This window comes from Carcharodon carcharias, chromosome 27 (assembly GCF_017639515.1).
Source record: "Carcharodon carcharias isolate sCarCar2 chromosome 27, sCarCar2.pri, whole genome shotgun sequence".
Classification (NCBI taxonomy): domain Eukaryota; kingdom Metazoa; phylum Chordata; class Chondrichthyes; order Lamniformes; family Lamnidae; genus Carcharodon; species Carcharodon carcharias.
In genome coordinates, this window is record NC_054493.1 from 16,532,818 (window position 1) to 16,544,382 (window position 11,565).

The window sequence follows — 11,565 nt, forward strand, 5'->3', positions numbered from 1 at the left end:
TTTTACTCTATCTCCCATCGGGGATGATCACCCAGGGTCACAATAGACCACTCAACATTATTGGTTGTTGTTTCCTATGTCCCAGATGTTGTTCAATATTGATTTAAGATTCAGAGAAAACAGTGGGATTGTATGAACAAAATTGATCAGTCACTGGAGGATAATGTTGACTTGAATTTCTCTAATATAACGGCCTTATAGATATTGATACTTTATCCTCAGGATTAATCAAGTTGGCAGGTGTTGTCCAATTGATGGGACAGGAAGAATTCCTGTGTCAGTGTGGTTCTCTGAGTACAAATATGTGGTTCTGTGTTCATCATTGAGGGGGTGTGTGTGTGTGTGTGTTTCGGTCTCTGCGTGTGGGTGTCTGTGAGTGTGTATCGTTTCTCATTCGCTGTAACACAAACCACCTGCTTTCTGAGCAGATGAGGCTCCTGAGAATCCCATTGAGTGATTTGAATGGTACCATTCAGAGATTCTTCATCCAGGGTGAAAGCACAGGCTGACCGTGTGCTGTGTAAAACCTGACACCTACACAACCAGTCCCCACTTCTCCTGGAACAACATGAAGTGTCTGCTGCTTTCCAGATCCCTTCATTTCCCCTCAGTTATCCTCAGATAGTTCACAAATTTCTTGTGCACACCATCCAACATGCCTATAGTCTCCACTTTAAATATTTCCATCGGTCTTACCAACAGATAGCAATGGGATTGCTGCTATCACAGGAATCAGTTCTGAAATACTGTCACTCTGGTTTTAAGACTTCCTGGAGTAATACAATGATCCAGATCTTCCCACCTGAGTTTCAGATTTTAATGTGATTGTCCAATATAGAAAACATATATCATTTAACCCCTTTAAAACTGATTCAGCACAAACCCTCCACATATACAAGAGATTGTCTTTGAGATCAGATGTTCCTTTATAATGTATTACATACAAATTAGGAACAGGAGCAGGTCACTCTGCTCCTCGAGCAGGCTCCGCCATTCAATAAGATCATGGCTCATTTGATTGTAACCTCAAACCCATATTCCTGGCTACCCCTGATAAACTGTCCTCCCCCCTTGTTAATCATGAATATATCTAGCTCTGCCTTAAAAATATTCAAAGACTCTGCTTCCACTGCTTTTTGAGGAAGAGAGTTCCAAAGACTCACAACCCTCTGAGAGAAAAAAAAATCTTCTCATATCTGTCCTAAATGGGCAACCCCTTATTTTGAAACAGTGACCCCTAGTTCTAGATTCTCCCACAAGAGGAAACATCCTCTGCAAATCCACCCTGTCAAGACCCCTCAGAATCGTATATGTTTCAATCAAGTCACCTCTTACAATTAAACTCCAGTGGATACATGCCTAGCCTGTCCAACCTTTCCTCATAAGACAACCCGCCCATTCCTGGTATTAGTCTCGTAAACCTTCTCTGAAATGCTTCCAATACATTTACATCTTTCCTTAAATAAGGTGACCAATACCGTACACATTACTCCAGATGTGGTCTCACCAGTGTCCTGTACAACTGAAGCATAACCTCTCTACTTTTATATTCAATTCTCCTCACAAAAACGTTTTTCTCATTATTTGTTATATCTGCATACTAGCATTTTGTGATTCATGCACTAGGACACCCAGATCCCTCGAAATCTCTGAGCTCTGCAATCTCCCATCATTTAGATAATAATCTTTTTTTATTCTTCCTGTCAAAATGGACAATTTCATATTTTCCCACATTATACTCCATTTGCCAGATCTTTGCCCACTCACTTAAGCTATGTGTCCGTTTGTAGCCTCATGTCCTCTTCACAACTTACTTTCCTATCTATCTTTGTGTCATCAGCAAATTTAGCAACCATATCTTTGGTCTCTTCATCCAAGTCACTTATAAAAAGTGTAAAAAGTTGAGGCCACAGCACTGATCCCTGTGGCACACCACTTGTTACATCCTGTCATCTTTCCTATTAACTAGCCATTCTTCTATCCATGCCAATATGTTACCCCAGGCACCATGGGTTTTTATTTTCTGCAAGAACCTTTGATGTGACACCTTATCAAATGCCTTCTGGAAATCTAAGTAGATCCACTGGTTCCCCCCTATCCACATGCGACTGCTTCAAAAAGCTCCAATAAATTCATTAAACATGATTTCCTTGCTCAAAACCATGTTGACTCTGCCTGATAACCTTGAATTTTTCTCACACCTTTGATCGTACCTACGAACATTTTCCCTATGACAGATGTTAAACTAACTGATCTGCAGTTTTCTGCTTTCTGTCTCCCTTCCTTTTTGACTAAAGGAGTTACAATTGTTATTTTCCAATTGAATGGAATCTTCCTGGAACCTAGGGAACTTTGGAAAATTAAAACAAAGGCATAAACTATCTCACAAGCCACTTCTTTTAAGGCTGTAGGATGAAGTCCATCAGGACCCAGGAATTTGTCAGCCTGCAGCTCCATCAATTTGCTAAGTACCACTTCCCTGGTGATTGTAATTTTCCCACAGACAGAACAAACATTTCTCCTTCCACAATCAGAAACCAACATTACATGAATTAAGTGATTCTATAAGATCTTGTTGAAATTTTTCTTTTGAGTTTCCTGTCTGTAAATCATCCACTTCTAATGTCCTGTAAAAGGAGTTTACATAAGTCGTCAAATCTAAATACAGGATAGAAATTCTGAACAGGCAATTCTAGTTTTCATGGAACATTTTTGCCTCTCATTCCCCTAAATCTATAAATCTCTGTCCCACACACTCCTCTCCCTCTCTGCTCGTTTTTCCAGATTCAGCATCCAGTCTCCTACTTATTCTTTTCTCCTCTCCAGATTCTCTCTCTTCCTGTCCTTAAGCTGATGACTCAAGCTGTGGATCAATCCCACTACTTCACTCTAATTTTACCAAATAATGCAGCTCACAACAAGAAATCATCTTTGATAAATGTATTTTTGAATATTTGGAAAGAATCACCTTTTCCCAATTGTGGAGATCAGGGAGTCCAGTGATTAGTTCAGAGCTTCCTTCTCCCCAGGTCTGTTCTAACAAGCTGTGTCTATGAGTTACACTGATACAGACTTACTCAGTAAGGGATCTCACTATGACACAAGCTGTGTCTGAGTTACATTTATACAGATTCACTCACTCAGCCAGTGATTGGGTCTGACTGAGCTACAACAACTGCAACATCTTATATTTATATCGAGCTTTTAACATGATAAAATATCCCATGGAGTTTCACATGAGCAGAATGACATATTAGGCCAGATGACCAAAAGCTTGGTCAAAGAGGTCGGTTATAAGCTGTCTTAAAGGAGGAAAGTGAAGTAGAAAGGTGGAGAGGTTTAGGGAGGAAATTCCAGAGCTTAGGGTCCAGGCAGCTGAAGGCACAGCCATCAATGGTGGAGTGATTAAAATCAGGGATGAAGGACATTGGGTAATGGTGCTCCATGTATGTGGGCCTGATAGCCCAGGCTCAAGGCGCAAATCTGAACTTTGGGACATAGTCTCTGGTCTCACAGAAAAGCAATTCCTCATATAAACATCTTGTAAGATCTTTGTTTATTGATAGCATGAAATTTAGGACCAGTTGAGTCCTCCTGTGTACTCAGTGGGGATTGACTTTAACAGATATGAAATCCTCTGGATTACAGTGTTACAACAAGAACGTTTTAATAAAAAACATATATATAAATCCTGGAAAACTAGAAGAACAGAACTAAAAGAACACAGCAGCTCAATCATTTCAAACTGATAAATGAATGGTCAGTTTCAGGTGGGACTCCTTCAGAATGAACACTTCCCACCAGCAGCACCAACCCCCATTCCCCTCCCTGTTCACTGAACATTCCTTCACCCACTTATCCAGCCATTGTACATCCACCCAATGGCTCACAGCCCGGACTAACATTCAGCATGAACCCAGTGAGAGGATGAGCTGGCCCTCAGGATGTCAGAATGCACAAGAGTTGGAAGTGGTTCCAATCAATACATTTTCTGTGCCATTACTTAAAAAGGAAATTAATATTTTATCAAACGCCCCCATGCACCCTTGGTGAATTACAATTTCTAGCCCAGACCCTTCCTATTGCTTCTATGTGGTGAATCCTGTGTGGTTTCAGCAGAGGGAGAGACAGGCTGCTCACATCCTTGCTCTCACTGCCGAGAGGCTTGTGGTCTCCGTCTTCTGGGTGTCAGAGCCCCTCAGGGTCCCAGGAAAGACTGATCCACCTGTATCTGTGCAGGGGCAGATTCAGCTAGGGAGAGACAGGGGCAGCGTGTCGGGAGATGGGGGCAGCATGTAGGTTACTGCCTGGAGGGTGGTGGTGGCAGGTGTTGGGTGTGGTAATGATTAAGAATGGGAACGCTTTGAGCGGAGTTCCCACTTAACATGTCTCCTTTGTCCATCATCCCTCTACTGGACCAGAGTCACATCATTCCTCCCACTCTGCTGCAGAGTCCAGCTTGGTGGAGATCAGTGACATGTTGTAAGGTCACAGATACGGTGTCTGTCACCCTGTTTAAGGCAGCAGACATCTCCTGCACGGCCGTGGTCATGATCTGCATGGGCCTATTTCAGAGCCGTGTCTGAAGCTCCATGGAGGCAGCCACTCTCTCCATGACAGACAGTCTCTGGAACCTCCTCCAGCCCTACGACCCTCCGAGCACCTTATGCTTCTCCAATTCTGACCCCTTCCTCACTACCCCTCCTACATCACTCCACCATTGGTGGCCGTGCTTTCAGCTTCCGAGGTCTCGAGCTCTTGAATTCCCTCCCTAAACCTCTCTCTATCTCCTCCTCTAAAACACTTCTTAGAATCTACCTCTTTGACCAGGTTTTTAATCATCTGTGAAGCACCTTGGCATGTTTTACCATGTTAAAGGTTCTATATAAATGCAACCTGTTGTTGTTATTGCCTTTCATTGGTAGACTCAGGAATGTCACACTAACATTTTCAATTCTCGTACCATAATTATGTTATGACACAGCAGCTATTTAAAATCCTACAGGGAGACTTTAAAATATAGGTTATGACAGTTCTTTAAGTGGTATGATTTGACTTGTAACTCTAAATTCAGGAATAAGACCACCAGTTCTAGGGAGGTTTTTATATCAAGCTACATGAGACATTTATTAATTTACACAAGTTAAACATATACACGTGGCTACAAATGACTACTATCATAACTTAAAACAAATTCCCAAACTAATCTCCACGAAGGCAACAACAACCCTTAGACTTTAAGCAGACACCAGGCAAAGCATTTTCACTTTACAAATTCAAAATGAGGTTCCTTTCAGTTTGGTTCCTTTGCAGACAGTTGTAGGCTTACAGCTGGTTTTTATGATACATGCCTCTGCTCTGCACACACAAAACTGCCTTCTGTTATACCCAGCACATCTCATTGAATGTAAATTCTAATTGTATCATTAGCCCTTTTGAACTCCATCTCTTCTAACAATAAAACCCCTTTCATAGTGCAATTTTATTAGTAATATGAACATATTGCTTGATGTCTGCTGGCTAGGTGCAAGATTTTCCCTCCCCTTCTTGAATGCTCTATTCAACAAAATGCAAATGTACCTCGACTTCTCTGGTTACATCTCAAAACTAATATCCATCAAAGCACCCAGACTCGCTGGCTTGAATCCAATTGAGGCACATACACACAGGCTAAACCTCTATTTTAAAAAAAAATTCCAATACCATTATATACATTAATAGCTTCATGACAATTATCACAATCATTTTCAGAGTGGAAACTTAAACCTGCCGTTTCAGTCAGGAACAAATCACACTTTTACACCAGCCTCTGATTTTTCCAGCATTCACCGTTGTTCTTCCTGCCTCTAAAGACAGTTGTAAAGGAGCCTTCTGTTCTGTGTCTAGGAGCTCCGAACCATAGAAGAGAGCAGCTGGGAAACATTTCTTACACACCTCAGGATTAACCCACATGTTCAATCCTGGATGTGATTAACAGCAGCAGAAACAGCAGAATCCAACCCTTGCAGTCACTCATGAACTCGCTGGTGTCTCCGCAGGTGGGATGACCGAGTGAATCCCTTATCCCACACACAGCACGTGAACAGCCTCTCCCAACTGTGAGTGCGTTGGTGTCCGTGCAAAAGAGATGACCAAATGAATCTCTTCCCACAGTCGGGGCAGGTGAACGGCCTCTCCCCAGTGTGAGCTCGCTGGTGTGCCAGCAGGGTGGTTGACACACTGAATCCTTTCCCGCATTTTGAGCAGGTGTACGGCTTCTCCCCAGTGTGAGTGCGCTGATGTATCAACAGTGTGAATAACCTAGCGAATCCCTTCCCACACTCGGAGCAAATGAATGGCCTCTCCCCAGTGTGTGTGTGCTGGTGTGACAGCAGGTGGTGTGACTGAGTGAATCCCTTCCCACACTCAGAGCCACTGCAAATTTATTGGTGTTTAATCAGATTGGATGAATCTGGGAATCCCTTCCCACACTCGGAGCAGGTGAATGACTTATCTCCAGTGTGAGCGCGTCGGTGTCTCAGCAGATCACTGCTGCTTTGAAGGCTCTTTTCACAGTCAGAACATTTAAAAGTTCTCACATCAGAGTGAAATCCCTGGTGTGTCAGAAGGTGTGATAACTGAGTGAATCCCTTCCCACATTCAGAGCAAATGATGGTCTCTCCCCAGTGTGAACTTGCTGGTGCGCAGTGAGTTGAGATGATCACTTGAATCCTGTTCCACAGCGAGTGCATATGTACTGTCTCTTGTCAGCATGAACACGTTGATGGGACATCAGTTTCCTGGAGCTTTTAAAGCACATCCCGCAATCTGGGCATTTAAATGGTCTCTCCCCAGTGTGAATTCGCTGGTGGGTATGTAAGCTGGATAACTGAGTGAATCCCTTCCCATATACGGAGCAGGTAAACGGTCTCTCCCCAATGTGACTGCGTCGATGAATTTCCAACACAGATGGGGATCTGAAGCCCTTCCCACAGTTGCCACATTTCCACGGTTTATCCGTGGTGCGGGTGTCCTTGTGTCTCTCCAGGTTGAATGATAGGTTGAAGCCTTGTTCACATACAAAACACGTGTACGGTTTCTCCCCGCTGTGCAATGCTTTTTCAAGCTTTGAAACTGATTAAAGCTCTTTCCACAGTCAGTTCCCTAGAGCAGTCACACCAGCGCTTTTCCAGTCACACTAATGTTTGAAATCATCCCACAGACAGAGCAGACAAACATTTCTCCTTCCACATTCAAAGTCTGATGGTATTCAGGTCTTAATGAATCGAGTGACTCTGTTAAATCTTGAAGGGTTTGAGGTTCCTGTCTGTAAATGCTCCAGTTCTAATGCTTGGAAATGGAGTTTACAAAAATCATCATCACTGTAAGAATAAGACAGAAATTCAAAACAAACAATTCTAGTTTCTATGGAACATTTTCCCCATCCCACACAATCATTCCCCCTCCCTAGGCTGAAATCCAAACCCATGTCACCATCTCCACCATTTCTTTCTTCCACTCCCAGTTTTCTCCCTCTCTCTACTCTGACTGGGTTCAGTTCTCCAGCTCCTGTGTGCAGAGTAAAGTGAATCAGTCAATCATTTCTTTCCTGGTCACTGGAACCCTGAAGCTCTGCCCACTCTCTGAACCCTCATCAAGATGGTCATCCATGCACTCTGTTGGCTGAAAATGCTTCTCCCAACATGGTGGCCAGTTGCCTGGGTGACCTGGGCCTGTCACTGAGGAAGCCCCACTCCTCTGATTCATCCTGACTCCCTTTCTTAAGCAGTCCCTCAGGATTGAGGATGACTTGCTTCCATTCTCTCTCAATGGATTTGGAGATGGCTGCTAAGTCCAGGCGTATTCAGCAGACTCTGTCACATGTGGGCATGTGGTGATTAAGGGTTGGATGGATAAGGTGTTGGTGGGTTGTGTGCTCTCTGATGCCCCAACTTTGCCCCTGCATACTCTTGGTGAAGTCTTTCAATGTGTTTGGTACCTTCACAAATAAACCTTCTACAGTTTTGGTCGGTCACAATCCAGGGACACCTATGAGACTGTGGGGATGTTTGGTCTCTCCAATGATGCTTTGAGGACATACCTAAATGTTTCCTTTGTTCTCCTGGGAGTCTCCTGATGTGACTCAGTTCCAAGTAGAACAGTTGCTCCTGGAATCTGCTGTCAGGCACACGAACAACATGTCCTGCACAGCAGAGCTGGTTTTGAGTGGTTAGCACCTCAATGCTGGGCATGTTGGCTTGGGAGAGGACACCAACTTTCTCGTCACCAGATTTGGAGGATCTTGTGAAGGCACACTGGTGGTACTTCTCCAGTGCTCTGAGCTGCCTGCTCTAGGTTGTCCAAGCCTCTGAAGCCTTTAGGAGTGTGGGGATCACTGCTGCCCAGTAAACCATGATCTCTGCCTTGAATTTGAGATCTTCTTCCTCAAATACTCTTCTTCTCATTCGGCCGAAGGCAAAGCTGGAATATTAGAGGTGATGATGTATTTAATCAGCTATGTCTGCCTTCGTCAAAAAGAGGCTACCAAAATATGGAAAACAATCCACATTTTCCTGGATTTCACGGTCGACAGGAGGTGTTAAAACCCTCAAGACAGATAAAAAACGGTGGGTAGAAAGTGCATAGGAGAGCCAACAACTTGCGGACACCAACAACATGTGTAGTTTAGGGAGGTGGTCAGTACTCACTGGACAGAACATTTTGGAGAATTCCTCAACCAAGACTCTGTCTTTGACTTGAATGTCTTCAATTCCATTCCTCAATACCCCATCCGGCTCAGTCTCGGTGCTACCACGGTCCACAGTGAAAGTGAAAAAGCTATTTGACAGCTGAAAAACAAGAAGATCTGGAGCAGATGGAATCCCTGCTGAAATTCCAAAACACGGCAGAGTTACACTCCTAGCCTGGCTGCACAACCTCATATTCCTCATCGGGAAGAGGGATGCATGCCGGGGGTTATCTGGGACACTGTGACTGTATTCAAGAAGAGAGACAAGCCCAAATGTAATAATTACAAAGGAGTGTCCCTGCTGTCTGCCACAGGGAAAATCATTGCAAGGATTCTCCTCAATCACCTCCTCCCAATTGCCAAAGAGTTCCTTCCAGAGACACAGTGCAGGTTTTCCCTATTGAGAGGCACCACAGACATAATCTTCACTGTGTAGCAAACCCAAGAAAAATCCAAGGAACAGCTCCAACCACTGTACTTGACCTTCTTGAACCTCACAATAGTCTTTTACACTGTCAAACATGAAGTTTTATGCAGTATTCTCCTCAAATTCAGCTGCCCTCAGAAATTTACCATAATCCTCCGCCTACTCCACAATGACATGAAAGCCGTCATCCTCATCAACGGAACCACAACAGACCCTATCTCAATGAAGACTTGGATCAGAAAAGGCTGTGTCATCACACCAACCTTCTTCCCTATTTTCCTCTCTGCATCTCACCTCAAGCAAATTACCAATAGGTGTGCAGATAATCTACAGAGCAGACAGGAAACCTACACCACCTTCAAAATAACAACAGAATCAGTCCAACCTCAGACATTGAGCTCCAGGATGCAGATGCCTTATCCATATGTTAAAACCATCAAACTGCGTTGATTCCATAACCGTTAATATCCTTGCCTCATAAATGTCCAGCAATCTCAGTTTTTAAATTTTCAATACCTAGCACTAAGGAAAATGGTTGTGGTTGTTGGAGGTCAGTCATCTCAGCTCCAGGACATTACTGCAGGAGTTCCTCAGGGTACTGTCCTCTGTATAACCATCTTTAGCTGCTTCATCAATTACCTACTTTCCATCATAAGGGCAGAAGTGGGGATGTTTGCTGATGATTGCACAATGTTCAGCACCATCCGCAACTCCTCAGATACTGAAGCAGTCCATGTCCAAATGCAACAAGACCTGGACAATATCCAGGCTTGGGCTGACAGGTGGCAATTAACATTTGTGTCACAGAAGTGCCAGGTAATGACCATTTCTAACAGGAGAGAATCTAACCATCAAGCCTTGACATTCAATAGCATTATCATTGCTAAATCCCCCACTATCAACATCCTGTGGGATACCACTGACAGAAACTGAACTCGACTATCCATATAAATATTGTGGCTGCAAGAGCAGGTCAGAGGCTAGGAATCCTGCGGTGAGTAAGTCATTTCCTGACTCCCCAAAGCCTGTCCACCATCTACTAGGCACAAGTCAGGAGTGTGATGGGATACTCTCTACTTGCCAAGAAGTTTGACACCATCTGGGACAAAGCAGCCTGCTTGATTGGCATCCCATCCACAAACATTCACTCCCTCCACCACTGGCGCACAGTTGCAGCAGAGTGTACCATCTACAAGATGCACTGCAGAAATTCACCAAGGTTCCTTAGGCAGCATCTTCAAAACCCATGGCCGCTATCATCTAGAAGGACAAGGGCAGCAGACACATGGGAACAACATCACCTGCAAATTCCCCTCCAAGCCACTCAGCATCCTGACTTGGAAATATATCGCCATTCCTTCACTGTCGCTGAGTCAAAATCTTGGAATTCCCTCCCTAACAGCACTGTGGGTGCACCTACACCACAGGGACTGCAGTGGTTCAGGAAGGCAGCTCAGCACCACCTTCTCAAGGACAACTAGGGATGGACAATAAATGCTGGCACAGCCAGCAAAGCCCACATCCCATTAATCAATGCTTTAAAAATTGACCGAATCTCAACAGAATTCCAGGTTTCCACTATATTTTCTGTGGAATGATTTCTGACATTGCTCCTGAACAGCCTCGTCTCAGTTACATAAATAATAAATTATTTGCCCATTTAAATGGTAAAAATTATTTTACTCTTAACTGGTCATGCAACAAATTTTTAGAAAAACATAATTTTAGTAAAATACGGTGGATGCTGGAAATCTGAAATAAAAACAGAAAGTTCTGGAAATCCTCAGCAGGTTTGGCAGCTTCTGTGAAGAGAGAGAAACAGATTTAACATTTCCAGTCCAATATGATTCTTCTTCAGAACTGAGTATTTCCAGCATTCTGATTTCATTTTAAACACATAATTGATGTAAACTTTATTGTCCTTACAGGTATCTGGATGTAAATCTGATTTCAGACCTTCCTCTGAACAGTTTTCAAACTTACTCCAGCTCATGGTCCATTCCTTCACTCAAGACCCGGATGGAAAACCCTCAGCACAAGATGGCGGTGGCCGGTTGCCCGGGTAACCCGGGCCTGTCACCGGGGAGGAAGCCCCGCCTCCCTGATTCCCAATCGCAAGATGGCGGCCAGTGACCCCGCTGCCCCCGGGCCTGTCACCGCAAAGAAAAAGTCCAGTTTCCCGCTGGAATTTGTGACAAATCAGCTTTCAAAATGATGCAGAGTTTCAGCCAATGAGAGAGATCCGGGCTCAGCGCCGCCCCTCATTCATTCCGATTGGTTGAGGTCCTGTCGCTGCTGCTCGGTCCTCCAGATCCGCCTCCTCTTCCTATTGGTCCAGACGTACCATCAATCACAGGATTTCTAAGTTGAAGCATGCGCAGTGCTGATGCTGTAGCTGGAGTGAGGCCTG